Source organism: Stenella coeruleoalba (assembly GCF_951394435.1).
Source record: "Stenella coeruleoalba genome assembly, chromosome: X".
NCBI classification, from domain to species: Eukaryota; Metazoa; Chordata; class Mammalia; order Artiodactyla; family Delphinidae; genus Stenella; species Stenella coeruleoalba.
The window spans coordinates 94594783-94612486 of NC_137152.1; the positions used below are offsets into that span (position 1 = coordinate 94594783).

Genomic DNA, 17704 nt, shown 5'->3' on the forward strand with positions numbered 1-17704 from the left:
GTACTATCTGTTTGATTTCTCTGTAAATCTAAAACTGTTTAAAAACTAGTCTATTAATTTTAGAAAATTAACACAAGTAAGAATTTGTCCTGAACTGAGAGCCTCTCCCAACACCACAAAACAAATTCCACAAAGTCCACCTCTTTAAAGTAATACCACCAAAAGGAAAAAAAAAAATCCTTTGATGGTAGAAATTCCTCAAGAGAATATTCACTCAAGCATTTGGTAGTTCATAAGGCTGAGTTTTTGCTCTATCTGCAAGGCATATTTTGAGTGTATACAATTCTCCTCTAATATTTAAACATTTTAGGTGAATGGAACTTTATTCTAAATCCTTCTTTTTGTTTATTTATTTCATTTTTTGAACACATTGCCAAGGTTTATTTTTTTAAAAAAGACCTAGTTTCAAACCTAAGTTCTTCCACTTTTACTGGTTCTGCAGACATTGAAATTGATTTAACCCCTCCAATCTCCTGTTTCCTCTTCTACAAAATGGAAATAATAATAATCCTTAACTTGCAGAATTATCATTGAACTAAATAAGTTTTATATGTGTGATAAGGAAAAAGTAATCATCCCTTATCTTCGTCTAATTTCTAAGGAGAATGAATTCCCTTTAACTAGCCAGTTATAATTTACTTATAATTTATAAAAATGAAGAAAGGCAGAGTAAAGCCAGAGAGGTTCACCAGATATGCAGTGGAGCTGGGAAGGAGAAAAGACAGCTGCTATTTGTATGGTCATATTATGAATAAAATCTCCCACTGACAGTTTATTAAAAGGTTGCAGTAAAAATTTTAATTGCTTTTTATTTGTATTTAGATTCCTGATTGATATTTCTTTGAATGCAAATATGAGACAGCTTGGCTTCTTGTAGGTTCTAATGCCTAAAATATAATAAGAACTCAGAAAGGTATTTCTTTAAGAAAAATAAAAAACAGGGTGAAGTTGAATAAGAAAATTTGCAACACAGTGGGAGAAGAGTTATTGTTATCATGGAGAAAACCAAAATAGAGTGATTAATTAAAAGGCACCCACTAGGAATTGAAATTGATCCAGTATAGGCAGCACAGCCACTCTAGTTTCCAAGTCAGAAAAAACTCTACTGTTTAGTCTTTTCTCTTTAATGCCTTTAAGTTTCTAGAAATCATGTACCCTCAATGGATACAGGAGTTTTGTGAGGCTTGTTAGCGTTAATATAATATCTACTGTTTTATTTGTGTCACATATGTTTTTTTCTGTTCGTTCATGTGGAGAGGACCTCCTTTTACTTGACTTCAGGTTTCCATGTGGATGGACATTAATTACTGTAATACTTCCGCCCCTCTACCGAAAGAGGAGTGATTTACCTGGTTAGTGAGTTTAGGAGAAAGAAGTGGATGTTTTTTGGCTCTAATATTTCTCTTTGGGAGATCTGATCGACTACAGGGAAGGAACACCCTGCTCCGCTCTCAACCCATGTAGTAAAGTTAGTGGTCCAATCTCTACAACTGTGGGGAGTGGTCTGGAAGTATTTAAGCTGTGCCTGTGATCCTTCTAGGGCACATTAATAGGAAGTCAGTTGTTGCTAGGCAATCTAACACATGCTCTCTAGTATCGCTTTATCAAATTATAGCTGATATTTTGATAGTCGTCTGTCTGGCTATCTTGTCCTATGTCTCAATTGATTTAGAATTTAGGAAATTAAAGGATGTGTCATTTATTGCTCTTACTCCCTGCACCTCCCCCACAAATTACATCTTTATGAAAGTACCCTTGTATTGAGAGTGCTAGCAGGAATCAGGGCATGACTCTGCATTTCCATTTAGCAACTATTTCCAGGATCACTGGTGAGGGGTATTATGCTGTGGAAGGAGACACTTCTATCAGTGGCTAAAGACTGTCATGGGAAAGGTGTGCCAGATACAAATGATGCATAATATACAACTATAGGTGATTATCTGTCAAACTACAGGTACCACAAATAACAATCCTTACAATCCAAATTCAGCACAATGTATAAAATATACTATTATGAGCAATGCAATGACAGTGACAATGAAATACTGTACTGACAAAAGTCCTGGAAGTTGCCAATAAGAGACATTTCTGACCTACTGAGAATTTAGTATTACATATCACTCATAATCTGTAGCACAGTGCCAGGCAAGAGATTCTCCCTTCAAAAAACACATCAAATTGGATTGCTTTCCCTCTAATAATGCACAATGTTTTTACTTATACTATTTATGAAGTAGTGTGACCCAATTCTTAAGACTACAGGTAAATAATTTTTCTGCAAAAAGCCAAAGACATGCAATATCCTGTTGTGTACATTTGAACAATGATGGTCTCTTACTGTTTTTTTTTTTTTATTCTCTTCTTCATGGTAAACACCTTATCTCTCAAAGCTATGCTCAGATATCACTTTCCCTATGCAGCCTTTCTTTTTTCACGATCCCCCTCAATTAGTTATTTTCTCTATTATATTATGTCAACATGATGTCAATATCTTATGCATATATTTATCACATAATCACTTGTGTGTTGTAATGAATTGTTGGCATGTGTGCCTTCCATACTGGATTGTGAATTCTTCGATGGCAAGAATCATTTCTTTGCTTGTTGTGTGTCCCCAGTGCTTCTCCTGTGGTCAGTTGTTGAATTATAAACTTCTAGGCTTAAGAGATACGACCGTTTTCCAGCCATGTAAAAGCAGACAACACATTTTTCCTTGATTCAGAAGTTATGTGATTGGTTGGTTGCTATATCTGATTGCTAGGTGTGGTAAATACCAACAGAACTCATCAAATTTGTATGAAGAGAACTCAGGCTTTTGTGAATAAAAAAAATTCACCATCAGCTGATACTGAATGTATGTATTCCTATGAGATTGACTTCAATGATCAAACCACACTATCCTGACTAGTCTCTCTGGTGAGGGGGTTGTTTGCAGAGACTTGTGACACAGAAATAAGATGGGGCAACGGTAAAATGTGCCACAGATGATTAAATCTTTGACTAGGTCCTGATTACCTCAAAGCTTTTGTTCAAGGATCACCAACCAAATGATTAGTTCCTATCAGAGCTATCAAATGCTTACTACTTACTTTCTTTTCCTTATTTCATTATCTACAATATAGGGATAATAACCCATTTCATAGAATTATTGAGAAGATAAAATGACATTATAGATGTATTTACAATAGTACTTATATGTGGTTTAAATTTGTTTTAAAAATTATTTTCAATACTGAGCAATTCTTGAAGTTGGTGACAATGGTTCTGCCTCCTTTTATAAGCTGTTTGAGGATTTTCAGCAAAGAGGGTAAACTCCAGAAAGAACTCATATACATTCCCCTCTCCTCATGGAATTTGCAGTCTTATGTCCAATCCACACTTTTAGGGTTTAGCTCAATATCCACTCATAACTTCAAATAACCTCAAAGATTTAGGTTAGGGTCCAGCAATCTAACCAAACACTCTTCCCAAGCATAAAGTTAAGCCAATTATTATATGCTTGACCTGAAAAAATTTAATGCTTGACAACTTATTTAGGAAAGAAGGCAGGGACATTGAATTTAATTAATTGAATTAATTAAGAATAGAAGAAGATAGGGACATTGAACTAATTTAATATTGATGGAATCAACCATAAAGTTGCTTACTTGCATATCAAAATAGAATTTGAGCACCTTGGAAGCATGTCAGTTGCTGCCTGGTAAATGAGTATGCAATATGACTCTTGATTAAAATGTTTGAATCGAGGCATTAATTAGACATAGTCCAAGACAGCACAAAACTCTCCCTGTTTCAGGGAGGATATTGGCATTACCCATATAAATATGATAATGCAACATTTTATATACTATTATACCTTTTAAAATGTATAAAAACCCAAATGTATAAAATGATACAAGTTTAAGCATACATACACATACAATGAAACAAAAAAAATGATAACATTCAGGATAGTAACTACCTTTGGTAGGACGGGGATGGGATAGAGAAGTAGTACATAGTGTACATTATAACTGACAAGTGGACAGGTAATAATAAAACAACGTATTGCTTCTATACCAGCAAATAAAGGGAAAGGAGTTCACATAGAACATTTTCAATCTAAGCAAAGGCAAGAATGGAGAATAAAAAAGAATAAGGGGATGAAAATCAAAGAAAAATGTTAGAATATAATTCAAAATATAACCATATGGAAAATAAATGTTTATTGGAAACAAAGATTGATTCAACTTTTTTAAAAGCCAGAAATCTGTTGCTATAAAGAGAAATACCAAAATAAACTGTCACAGGAAGATTAAAATTAAGGATGGCAAAAAAATGCTATGTTATGCAAATACTAACCAAAAAGACGGCACAAAAATATTAACGCTAACATGTATAAAATTTGAGTTAAAAAGTATTAATAGCGATAAAGTTTTACCACATGATAATAAAAATAAAATCCAACAAAAGGAAATAATAGTATGAACCCATATGCATCTAATGCCATTTAGTGTGTGTAATGACAGAATTAGAAGTACAAGTTGACAAATCCATAATAAAAGTGGAAGATATTTAACTCATTTCTATAAAAAACAATCAAACAAACAAAATTTAATTAAAGATATAGAGATTTTGAGCAACAGCATAAATAAACTTGATCTAAGGTATAACAGAAAACATACTATCTTTCCCAGTAAACATTAAACATTGTTTAAAAAAAAAAGGAAAAGCGATGAACTGCATTTAAGTGAATTTTGGGGAAATATCAAAGAATCAATATCATACAAATGGTAGTCTGAACATGTAACATTAAATGAGAAATAAATTATCTAAATATAGGAAAACATGTTTAGTGGGTTTAAAAGTCACTTCTAAACAATTCGAGGGTTAAAGAAACAAAATATTTAGAATATATGACAATGAAAGTTCTACATATCAAAACTGAAGTGGTACTTACAGGTAAATATATAACATTAAGTATGCATAGCTAAAAACTATAAATATTGAAAGTCATTGAGTAGAGTATTGAAATAAATAAGCTAGGAAAAGAACCAGAGGCATGGGCAAGAGAGTGAAGGAAGTAATAAAGATAAGAGAAATTTGAACTACTAGAGACACCACCAAAACCTTTTTAAGAATATCAATAAAACCAAGACTGACATTTGAAAAAGATTCACAAAGTAAACAAAGTTTTCAAACAGGATTTGAAAAAAATTCTTGTAAGCTGAAAACATAAGAGAAGTATCTGTATCTGATTAGAAAAGACACTCAGGTAACCCCTCAAACCTTGAGAATAACTTTTACCCCCAGAACTAATGAGACTTGAGAATGAACCTATAGTTTTTTAAAAAACGTTCAGTATTCTAATAAAGCCATCATAGTGCCACTTCAATATATCTAGCACCTTTAACATTTCACATAGATGATCTCATTTCTGGAAATTAAGAAGAACAGGATGTGCACCTGTCATTGGTGTGAAAATGCTCACAGGGTACTTAAAAGAGAATTATAGTCAGACGCCATGTTCTTGCAGCCTTCCTGAAGAAAAGGGCAGCAAACCAGTATTCATAAATTGCTTCCCCTTGAAGAAAATACAGTTACATGATTCGATAGATAGATATACTCTTGCTATTAAGATGTCCAAAAAGAGAATAAATTATATTCAGACGTTCATTTTTACAATCTTAAAATTCATCATAAAAACAATCAGCAGGAGGATTTGTTTACCTGCTGCATTAAAACTTAAGCGAATTTTACTCGCTCATTTGGAAACATTTAAAGATAAAATTCAAGGTAATAATGTGTTATAGAAACGAGTCACACCTAGCAAACTAGATATTTGGGATAGACTGATTATAAGGCATGGCTTTTATGTTTAACAAAATATTTTACTTTGTTATATTCATTTTCTTTTCTATAAGTGACTTTGCAATCATGAAGAATCATGATACTATATATGAATGAAATTATTGCTTATATTTTAATCTTCTGCATGAAATATATTTTCACAAAAATAAAGAAAATATTTTAACATAAACTAAAGAAAAGGGGTTCTGTCAAGGAAATAATAAAAGATTGTTTCTCGTCAATGAGTGTTTACAAGTTTAACTTTTTTTTTGATCAAAGAAAGAGAATGCTCTTCCTCTCATATGCCCTTGGCACACACACAAAAAAAGGGTGGCTTTAAAAAATGATATATGACCAGCAGCTGCTCTCACAGCCTCTCCTAATGTGCTCTAAAGTACCCAAATACATTTTTTTAAAAAAATAAAATACACAACTCTTCAGAAAACTAAAGTTTACAGAGAAACTTTGCCAAAATTAGGAATTTCCACTAACTCTAATGTAATGGAGTTTGATTAAATAAACACACACACACACACACACACACACACACACACACACTGTGGTGTCCTTCATGAAACAGAGTAGTTTCATTTTAAAAATCGAACAAGATTGGGCTTCCCTGGTGGCTCAGTGGTTAAGACTCCTTCTGCCAACGCAGGGAACAGGGGTTCAAGCCATGGTCCAGGAAGATCCCACATGCCGCGGAGCAACGAAGCCCGTGCACCATAACTACTGAGCCTGTGCTCTAGAGCCCTTGAACCACAACTACTGAGCCCACGTGCCACAACTACTGAAGCCCGTGTGCCTAGAGCCCTGCTCTGCAACAAGAGAAGCCACCACAATGAGAAGTCTGCTCACCACAACTAGAGAAAGCCTGTGCACAGCAACGAAGACCCAACGCAGTCAAAAATAAATAAATCAATTAAAAATAAATAAATTTTAAAAAGTTCACTTTAAAAATGGAACAAGATTAATCAAAGGCTCTGAAAAGCCTCAAAATATCATTTCATAGTGTGTGAATAATTAGAGCAGTCCCTGCCTAGTAGAAGCCGAACAGAACCTCCTGATTTGGAAGATATGGGCTGGAAGTTGGGTAAAAATGGAGACAAATGTGGAACAGGCACTTTGACCAAATTCATTACTGTAGATCCACACCACTTGGAATCAGCTGCAAGTGCACCACAAGGTCAAGTCTAACAGAAAACCTAAAGGTGCTGTGACTTTCCTTCTCCTGGCTTCCACCTTAGCAGTAATTGACAGTAACACTAAGAAAAAACCCTGACTCAGCCACATTATGTAACTGGAGTAGAATTTAGGCAGAGCAGAGAAAAATACATATATTTTTTTGGCTGCACTGCACGACATGTGGGATCTTAGTTCCCTAACCAAGGATTGAACACGCATCCCCTGCACTGGAAGCACAAGTCTTAACCGCTAGACCGCCAGGGAAATCCCTAGACACAAAATTTTAAATCAAGGAATAGCAATTCATCACATGGTGAAGAGGAAGTGTGCAGAGACAAATTTTCCCTGAAAAGACAGGCCCCAAACTCCAAATTCTTCCCCACTCAGGCTTCAGTATCACTAATTTGGTGACATAAATATACATCAACCCAGGTGTCCTGCAAAACTTCTGAGTCATTAAGTCCAATAGTATTCAGACACAGTGAGGGAATCCAAGGGAACTGCTTATACACTAATTTGGGTCAATGACCAGTTGAGTATAGACCTGCCCCAATTAAAAGATAAACACTTACTTTGTAAAACCAGCATGTGACTTATGAAAATATTCTGCTAAAGAAAAAGATGAACATGAGATTTAAATAGTAGAAAACAAAGTAAACAACAAAGTGAAAAGGCAAAAATAAATAGCCCATTTTTGAATAGACATTCCCCTCCCTGCAAAAAAATAACTGCTACAAATGGCCAACAGATATGAAAAGATGCTCAACATCACTAATCATCAGAGAAATGCAAATCAGAATCAAAATGAGATATCACTTCATATCTGTTAAGATGGCCATTATAAAAAAATAGCAAGGTTTGTGAGGATGTGGAAAAATTGGAATGTTTGTGCACTGTTAATGGGAAGTAATGCAACTATTATTAAAAAAAGGTATGGAGGCTCCTCAAAAAATTAAAAATAGAACTACCATATGATCCATTTCTGGGTATTTATTCAAAGGAAATAAAATCAGTATCTCGAAGATATCTGCACTCCTATGTTCACTGCAGTATTATTCACAATAACCAGGAGATGGAAACAACCCAAATGTCCATCAAAGGATGGATGGGTAAAGAAAAAGCTGTACATGATACAATGAAATATTATTCAGCCATAAAAAAGAAGGAAATCTTGTCATATGCAGCAAAATGGATGAACCTTGATGGCATAAGCCTGAGTGATAAAAGCTAGTCATAGAAGGACAAATATTGCATGATTCCATTTATACAAATGAACTACCTAAATACTCAAACTCATTGAAGCAGAAAGTAGAATCGTGGTTTCTAGGGACTGGGAAGAAGAGAAAAAGGAGAGTTACTGTTCAGTGGGTACAAAGTTTCAGTCACACAAGATGAAAGAGTTGTACAGATCTATTGTACATTGTGCTTACTGTTAACAATGCTGTATTGTACACTTAATAATTGTTAAGAGGGTAAATCTCATGTTATAGGTTAGAAGCTTTTTGCTTAGTACAGCTGTAACTGCCTTTTTTTTAAAAAATGTCTGCTACTGAAATCCATATTTTGCAAGAGTATATTCTTCAAAATATTGTCAAATCCCAGACACCGGTATTCATATTTGCCAATGGCAAATATGTGAAATATGTAAAAACGTAAAAGGCAGCTTTTAGGGGTATTTTTATTATTTGAAAATGATCTGATGCCATTAATAAATTCTTATCTTATTTTCTAATCTGAAAAAATAAAGAAAAAAATAGAACACTTTTAAAACTATTTACTAGAGTAAGCAGAATTAATTTTTAGAAAACATCTGCTTCCTGCTTCCAATAAAATTTAAATAGATCATGAATCCATAAAAGAAATTTTGAATGTTGAATCTGTTGAATGCAACAGATTCATATGAAAATGGAGGTAGGAATGTTCCAGAATGAACATAATTAAGTCAGTAATAACATGGCACAAAGTACAATGTTACTAGAAACATTGAATTACAGAATCAACCTTATAAAAATTTCAATCAGTAAGAAAATATAAAAATATTCTTAAACAAAATGAAACATAATGTAAAAAAATACAACCCAAATAATAGCCACTAAAATAGAAGAGATGGTGGAAAATGAATTAAAGTACACTAAATTTTTCATGAGCCCTACCTGTTCCATGTTGTTTAAAATCGTAAACCATTCCCCATTTGACATCCCTACCCTCATTGTTCTGCTCTATTTTTCCTCATAACATTAACAGTCATCGAATGTACCATAAAAATAATCTAACATAACATAAAAGTTACTTGTATTGGACTTCCTTGGTGGCACAGTGGATAAGAATCCATCTACCAATGCAGGGGACACAGGTTCGAGCCCTGCTCCAGGAAGATCCCACATGCCGCGGAGCAACTAAGCCCGTGCACCACAACTACTGAGCCTGCGCTCTGGAGCCCGTGCACCACAACTACTGAGCCCGCCTGCTGCAACTACAGAAGCCCACACGCCTACAGCCCGTGATCCGCAACAAGAGAAGCCACCACAATGAAAAGCCTGTGCACGGCAACAAAGAGTAGTCCCCCCTCGCTACAACTAGAGAAAGCCCTCATGCATCAACGAAAAACCAACACAGCCAAAAATAAATAAATAAATAAATAAATTTATATTAAAAAAAAAATTACTTGTGTTTGTTGTTGCCTGTTCTCTCAACTAGAATGCAAGCTTAATGAGGGCAAAGACTGATTTTTTGGTCATCAATTTATCACAAATACCTCGAAAAGGACTGGTACATAGTAAGAGACTCAATATTTTATATATAAAGGAATGAAAGACTGAGGGATGAATTAATCTAACCCTAAGTAGTACAAGCATATAATTTAAGGATGAAAATGAAGCAATACATATGCATATAGAAATGTTTTTTTCTTTGTTTGAACCTCAAGTAAAGAGGTTTCAGTTACTGTAGTCTTATTTCTTAATTCATAACATATTATCGTTATTGGTCAGAGAAGTCCTTCTTATTTATTTTCCCTTTTTTAAACTTCATACTCCACTTCCTTTCCCTTCTACATCATAGGCAAGTATTTTAGTATGTTAAATGTATATCTGCATATGTGAATGAGTGTTTTGCAAAACGTGTATTACTTTGTGCATGTTTTTCTAATTTGTGTAAATGGTACTGTCTTATATCATTCTGTTTTTAATTTATTTGAACCAATTATTGTGTTTTTAAGATCCGTCCATGTTGCTATATGTACATCTGAAGCATGCGTTTAGCTGTTGCATAATAAATACTCCAGTGTACACTGACCACATTTAACCGGTGATCAGGATTAAGTTGTCTCTTATTCTCCTCCATAACAACATTTTTCAATAAATATCTTTGAATATATCCCTTTATGGAGCTATATTATAATTATTTGGGGATATATACCTAGGAAAGGAATTGGTGGGCCATAGGATACACATATATGTAATTTACCTATATGAATATTGCCAGATTTCTCTATAGAGGGCTGCACAATTACAATCCTACCAGAAGAACACGATGGTGAATGTCTTAGCTAAATTTCCCCAAAAGAATGAGACAAGGATTTATGTACAGATGGTTTATTGGGGAGGTGATCTCAGGAAGCAGAATAAGCCACTGGGGAGACAGAGACAGAGAAGGAAGGAAAGCCAATAATGTGTGCATTAATGAGTTGTCCCTGATGGGAACAAAGAGGACTCGATTTTGTCCTAGATTTTAGAAACACCTGAAAGTGTACAGAATAATTCCTGGATATGTTTGACAAAAAGACGTAACGTAGAAGCATTTGTCAGTTTATGACACTCACTGGTCAATGTTTGTTCCTGGTGGTGTTAACCCCGCCTCTCCTTCTCTGGTTCCTGCACTTCTGAGCTATGCAAGCCCCTATGCTCCCTGCACTTCTGATCTGTGCATGCCCTTGAGAATAGTGAGCTTCTATAGCTGTCCAAACATTGGAAGAGCTCAGCATGGAAAGTGGACACCCATGATATGTGCATGAGATGAGATGCAAGTCTTCATAGAACTGTACCAGGAGGATTAAAATCAGAGATGAGACAGAAAGGTGTGAGTCAAGGCACCAGAGCATCTGGTATAGTTCTCACAGCCCTATTTCCTTACCAACATGGGCTTATCCAGTCTCCTAATTTTTGCTAGTCTGTTAGATTTAAAGTGATAGCTCTTCATTATTTTAATTTGTACTTCTCTCATTTCTAATGAGTGTGAGCATCTCTTCATATACTTGCTAGCTTTTGAGGTTTCCACTTCTGTTAATAGCTTGTTTGTATTCATTGACCATTTTTCTATTGGGGTTCCTGTCTTTATCTTATTGATTTACCGAGACTAATCATTTGTGCAGTTTTAAACATTGAATATATTTATTTCTACTGTCACTGTCCCTTATCTTTGTCTATTGTGTCTTTTGTTGAACATAAATCTTGAATTTTAATTTAATTGGGTCATTTTTCTGCTTTATGAATTATAATGGTAAAATTTCATTTTAACAGTCCTTTCTTTGCCTGCCCATAGGGCACACAAATATCTCCTTCATTCCCATCTACTAACATTATAGTTTTATCTTTCACGTTTATGTCAATAAACGTTTTGTTAGCTAATTTCATCATTCTCCATAAAGTGAACCAGTTTTCCCAAGATTATCAATTAAACAGTCTTTCACTGCCTCATTGATTTGTGGTAACCTTTTAAACACATATGAACTTTTGGGCTCTCTTCTGCTCCACTGGTCTACTTACTCATCAACACCACATTGGTGTTATTACTGTGATTTTATTATGTCAGTGACTGGTAAGGCAATTCTCTGATTTTTCTTTTTAAAGACTGATTCAACTCCTTAGAGTCCATTATTCCTTCACATGAATTTTGGAGTAATTCAGAAAGTTCCTCAAAAAATCACATTGAAATTTATTTTAAATGCACTGAATTTAATGGTCTTTTAAAGAAAGAATTACAGGGAGATCAGCTCGGTGCTTTGTGACCACCTAGAGGGGTGGGATACGGAGGGTGGGAGGGAGGGAGATGCAAGAGGGAAGAGATATGTGAACATATGTATATGTATAACTGATTCACTTTGTTATAAAGCAGAAACTAACACACCATTGTAAAGCAATTATACTCCAATAAAGATGTTAAAGAAAAGAGAATTAACATCTTTATAAATATTAAGCCATTTCATCAAAGAACATAGACTGTCTCTCCATTTGTTTAAATGATCATATATGGTTTTTCCCAGCTTCATTAAGGTATAATTGACAAATAAACAGTTTTATATATTTAAGGTGTGCAACAATTTTTTTTTTTTTTTTTTTTGCGGTACGTGGGCCTCTCACTGCTGTGGCCTCTCCCGTTGTGGAGCACAGGCTCCGGACGCGCAGGTCCAGTGGCCGTGGCTCACGGGCCCAGCCGCTCCGCGGCATGTGGGATCCTCCCAGGCCGGGGCACGAACCCGTGTCCCCTGCACCGGCAGGCGGACTCTCAACCACTGCGCCACCAGGGAAGCCCCGGTGTGCAACATTTTGATAAATGTATGTATACATTGTGAAATGATTACCACAATCAGGCTATTTAGCACTTCCACCATCTTACATACTAACCATTTTTTTTGTGTATGTGATGAGAACATTTAAGATCTACTCTCTTAGAAAATTTCAAGTGTACAAAACAGTATTATTAAATATAGTCACCATGTTATACATTAGATCTCCAAAACTTATGTATCCTGCATAACTGAGACTTTCCACCCTTTGACCAACATCTCTCTAGTTACCCCCACCCCTCACTACCACTATTCTATCTTTTGTTTCTATGAGTCGGTATAGCTAATCTACCATAGATATGAAATTTACAGACATGCCTTTATGCAACTTCACTAAAGGCCAGATTTTAGACTTCAGGAGTTTTCAAAGCAAGAAACATTCCGGAAAATGTTTGCTGCTCTTTACCATCTGTCTTTTCACACAATATCATCCATTAACAGGGTGGGAGAGTTTCCAGTTTTTCTCTTGACATCTGGTCACATAATTTAGGTCTACGAATGGAAATCAAAATGCAGAATAGAGCCTATTATCTAAATTATTCTGCCTTCAGTCTCTCTGCACCGCCAGACTTAAATAAAATCCAGAAAAAGGTGTGTGAAATATTCATAAATACAGAGCAGAAGTATTTGATAAGCTTTCAACAAAATAGTTTAAATAATTGCCCTTCAATTCCTACTAAAAGCCTTTTTCCTCAATGTGTAGTACTGTTCCAGGTGGTTTGAATATATAAAAAATAGCTCATGAGGAAGGACAAAATATATCAGGAGAAATACTAAATGCTTAGTGCTGAAGGAATGTTGATTAAAAGATCCCCTGGGGATGCTAAGAATTGGGCACAGAATAAAGTCAGCGAAGTAGAATTTCATAATGGCTGATGATTATAATTTTGCTCTTAACCAAATTTATGTAAATTGATTGAGAAAAATAGAGAACATTCCAAACAGTGGCAGTAGCATTAATAAAGGCATGGTGGCAGGAGGGAGCAAGATGTATTAATGATAGTGATTTGACTGGAGAGATAGGCAATATTATGAGGAATGAAAAATATATTTATGGAGATAATATGAATGTAGAATAAATTTATGGAGAACTTTACATGTTAGGCTAAGGATTTAAGGATGTATAGCTTCCATTTCCAGAGGTAAAGTGAAATAGGAAGTCTTGCCAGCCCTTTCTCTCTGGAAACAATCAACCCAGAAATATAGTTATAAAAGAGAACAAAACAGCCTCTGGTTTGGGACAGGATGGCATAGACACATCTCTCCCAGCTCCTCTCTACTAAGTACAAATAAAAATCCTGGAAATAATAAAGTGGACAGTCATGGATAACCCTAAAGAGTTAAAAAGAGAAAACAGACTGCCTAGGGAATCCCAGAACTTGAGGGAAAACACAGCAACCCAGTTTTTGACCACCCTCCCAGGGGAAGAAGCAAAACCAGGCCCAAAGTTTCTTGACTCTCCAAGAGACAAAAAACATGCCAGCTTCAGTGCCTTGATAGACTGGTAGCCCTGCTGGCACTACACAGCCAAAAGAGACCTGGAAAGCACTCTCTGTTACACAGGCCCAGCTACTCCCAACAGGACCTAGTGGTACCCAGTAGGCCAGTGAAGTATATCCTACCCCTTCAGGCAGCACCAGGAAGAATCAAGAGGGAACTGCACCAGCACCAGGTGACTTGGCAAAGAGTGGTTCTCATGTCCCATCAGGCCCAGTGTCTCCTGTCTCCACCTAGGGGCATCATGCCTGGGAGAGTACATTTAAAGAAGAATTAGTGCGACATTTTACACATTCTCTTTCAGAAAGCAAACAGAAGTGGATAGAACACTTTCCAACATATTTTATGAGATCAGTATTACCTTGATACCAAAACCAGACAAGGGCAGTAAAAAATATGAAAACTTCAGACCAATAGCTGTCATAAACTTAGACTCAAAACACTTCAACAAAATATTAGCAAGACATTGTGTAAAAGTGGTATGCATTCTTCTTGAACTGTTTGTTAGAATTCTCCAGGGAAACCATCTGAACCTGGAGATTTCTTTTTCAAGAACTTTTAAATTGCACATTCAATTTCTTTAATGGTTAGAGGGGTATTCAGATTGTCTATTTATCTTTTTGAGTTTGGTAGTTTTTGATTTTTAAGAAATTTGTTAATTTCTTCTAAGTTGTTGAAATTATGATCCTACAGCTGTTTGCAGAATTGTCTTATTATCTTTTTAATGGATGCAAGATCTGTAGTGATATCTCCTATTTTATTTCTGATATTGGAGATTTGTGTCTTTTCTTCAAATCTTGTTAAAGTTTCACCAATATTATTAATCGTTTTCATAAAACCAGCTTTCTCATATTTTCTCTATTGTTTTCCTGTTTTTATTTCATTGATTTCTGTTCTTATATTTGTCTCCTTCCTCCTCTTTGCTTTGGTTTTACTTTACTCTTTCTAGCTTCTTGAGTAGGAATTCATTAGTGATTTGAGGCCTTATATCCTATAATTTTATAATTTTTTTTAATCCACAAATCAGCAAAACAAAAACTAAAAATATTAGGGTATAATATCTCTAATGGGAGGTAAATGAACCAGTCCAGATGAGCCATATGAAGTGGTTAGCAGATTATTTGTACAGATAACTCAGAAAAATAAAATCTCCTTTCACAAGAATTTGTTGCAAAAGTGAATATTCCTTTGAAATATCTTAATGATTTTCTCAATTGTTCAATTTATATTGACAGCAAAGAACTTAAAATAATATAGAACTTAAAATAACATAAAAGGCAGATACTCTTTAAACACACTGTATGCTGAGAAAAAGGACAAATGGAGACAAGTGAATAGAGGACACAAAAGAATATCTTGTGGTGTTTGCACCCAAAGCAGTAGAGAGGATTTCAGGGCAAAAAGAATCACCAGAAATGCAAAAATCAACAAGCCTAAGCAAGAATAAGATTGACAAGGAAAACTAGAAGCACCAAAGGTAAGATAAGAAGTGAGATTCAGTTTAGATAAGAGAAGATAATAAGAAAATAGGAATAAGAAAGATGAATTAAGAGGAATTATAAGGATGAGGAGCTTTACTTAAGAATGATGGTGGAGAGGGAAGATGGCAGAAGAGTAAGACACGGAGATCACCTTCCTCCCCACAGATACACCAGAAATACATCTACACGTGGAACAACTCCTACAGAACACCTACTGAACGCTGGCAGAAGACCTCAGACCTCCCAAAAGGCAAGAAAGTCCCCACGTACCTGGGTAGGGCAAAAGAAAAAACTGAGACAAAAGGATAGGGACGGAACCAGCACCAGTGGGAGGGAGCTGTGAAGGAGGAAAGGTTTACACACACTAGGAAGCCCCTTCGTGGGTGGAGACTGCGGGTGGCGGAGGTGGGGAAGCTTCAGAGCCGCGGAGAACACAGCAACAGGAGTGCGGACGGCAAAGCCGAGAGATTTCCGCACAGAGGATCAGGGCCGACCGGCACTCACCAGCCCGAGAGGCGTGTCTGCTCACCCGCCGGGGCGGGCGGGGCTGGGAGCTGAGGCGCGGGCTTCGGTCGGAGCGCAGGGAGACGACTGGGGTTGGCGGCGTGAACGCAGCCTGCAGGGGGTTAAGTGCGCCACGGCTGGCCGGGAGGGAGTCCGGGGAAAAGTCTGGACCTGCCAAAGAGGTAAGAGACTTTTTCTTCCCTCTTTGTTTCCTGGTGCGCGAGGAGAGGGGATTAAGAGCGCTGCTTAAAGGAGCTCCAGAGACGGGCGCGAGCGGCGGCTATCAGCGCGGACCCCAGAGACGGGCATGAGACACTAACGCTGCTGCTGCCGCCAACAAGATGCCTGTGTGCGAGTACATGTCACTCTCCATACCTTCCTTCCGGGGAGACTGTGCAGCCCACCACGGCCAGAGTCCCATGATCCAGGGACAACTTCCCCGGGAGAACACACGGCACGCCTCAGGCTGGTGCAACGTCACGCCGGCGCAACGTCACGCCGTCACGCTGGCCTCTGCCGCCGCAGGCTCGCCGCGCACTCCGTGCCCCTCCCTCCCCCCGGCCTGAGTGAGCCAGAGCCCCCGAATCAGCGGCTCCTTTAACGCCGTCCTGTCTGAGCGAAGAACAGACGCCCTCTGGCGGCCTACAAGCAGAGGCAGGGCCAAATCCAAAGCTGAGCCCCTGGGAGCTGTGAGAACAAAGAAGAGAAAGGGAAATCTCTCCCAGCAGCCTCAGGAGCAGCGGATTAAAGCTCCACAATCAACTTGATGTACCCTGCATCTGTGGAATACCTGAATAGACAACGAATCATCCCAAATTGAGGACGTGGGCTTTGAGGGCAAGATTTATGATTTTTTTCCCCTTTTCCTCTTTTTGTGAGTGTGTATGTGTATGCTTCTGTGTGAGATGTTGTCTGTATAGCTTTGCTTCCACCATTTCTCCTAGGATTCTATCCATCCGTTTTTTGGGGTTTTTTTTTACTTTTTAAAAAAGTTTTTTCTTAATAATTATTTTTTATTTTAATAACTTTAATTTTTCTTACTTTATTTTATTTTTTTTATCCTCTTTGTTTCTTTCTTTCTTTCTACTTTTTCTCCCTTTTATTCTGAGCCATGTGGATGAAAGGCTCTTGATGCTGCAGCCAGGAGTCAGTGCTGTGCCTCTGAGGTGGGAGAGCCAACTTCAGGACACTGGTCCACAAGAGACCTCCCAGCTCCACGTAATATCAAACGACGAAAATCTCCCAGAGATCTCCATCTCAACACCAACACCCAGCTTCACTCAACAACCAGCAAGCTACAGTGCTGGACATCCTATGCCGAACAACTAGCAAGACAGGAACACAACCCCACCCATTAAAAGAGAGGCTGACTAAAATCATAATAATTCCACAGACACCCCAAAACACACCAACGGACGGGGACCTGCCCACCAGAAAGACAAGATCCAGCCTCATCCACCAGAACACAGGCATTAGTCCCCTCCACCAGGAAGCCTGCACAACCCACTGAACCAACTTTAGGCAATGGGGACAGACACCAAAAATAACGGGAACTACGAACCTGCATCCCATGAAAAGGAGACCCCAAACACAGTCAGATAAGCAAAATGAGAAGACAGAAAAACACAGCAGATGAAGGAGCAAG

General features: G+C 37.1%; 1 long non-coding RNA gene across 1 annotated transcript in view; it reads right to left on the reverse strand.

The window, feature by feature from the left end:
- LOC307180111 overlaps positions 1-16566 on the reverse strand; it is a 72014-nt gene extending 55448 nt beyond the window's left edge. Inside the window, exons 1-2 of the long non-coding RNA XR_013825682.1 lie at positions 16435-16566; positions 14200-14322 (exon numbers count right to left, since the gene is read on the reverse strand). This is a non-coding gene — a long non-coding RNA (uncharacterized lncRNA). The remainder of the gene's footprint in view (positions 1-14199; positions 14323-16434) is intronic.
- Positions 16567-17704: the final 1138 nt, after the last annotated feature.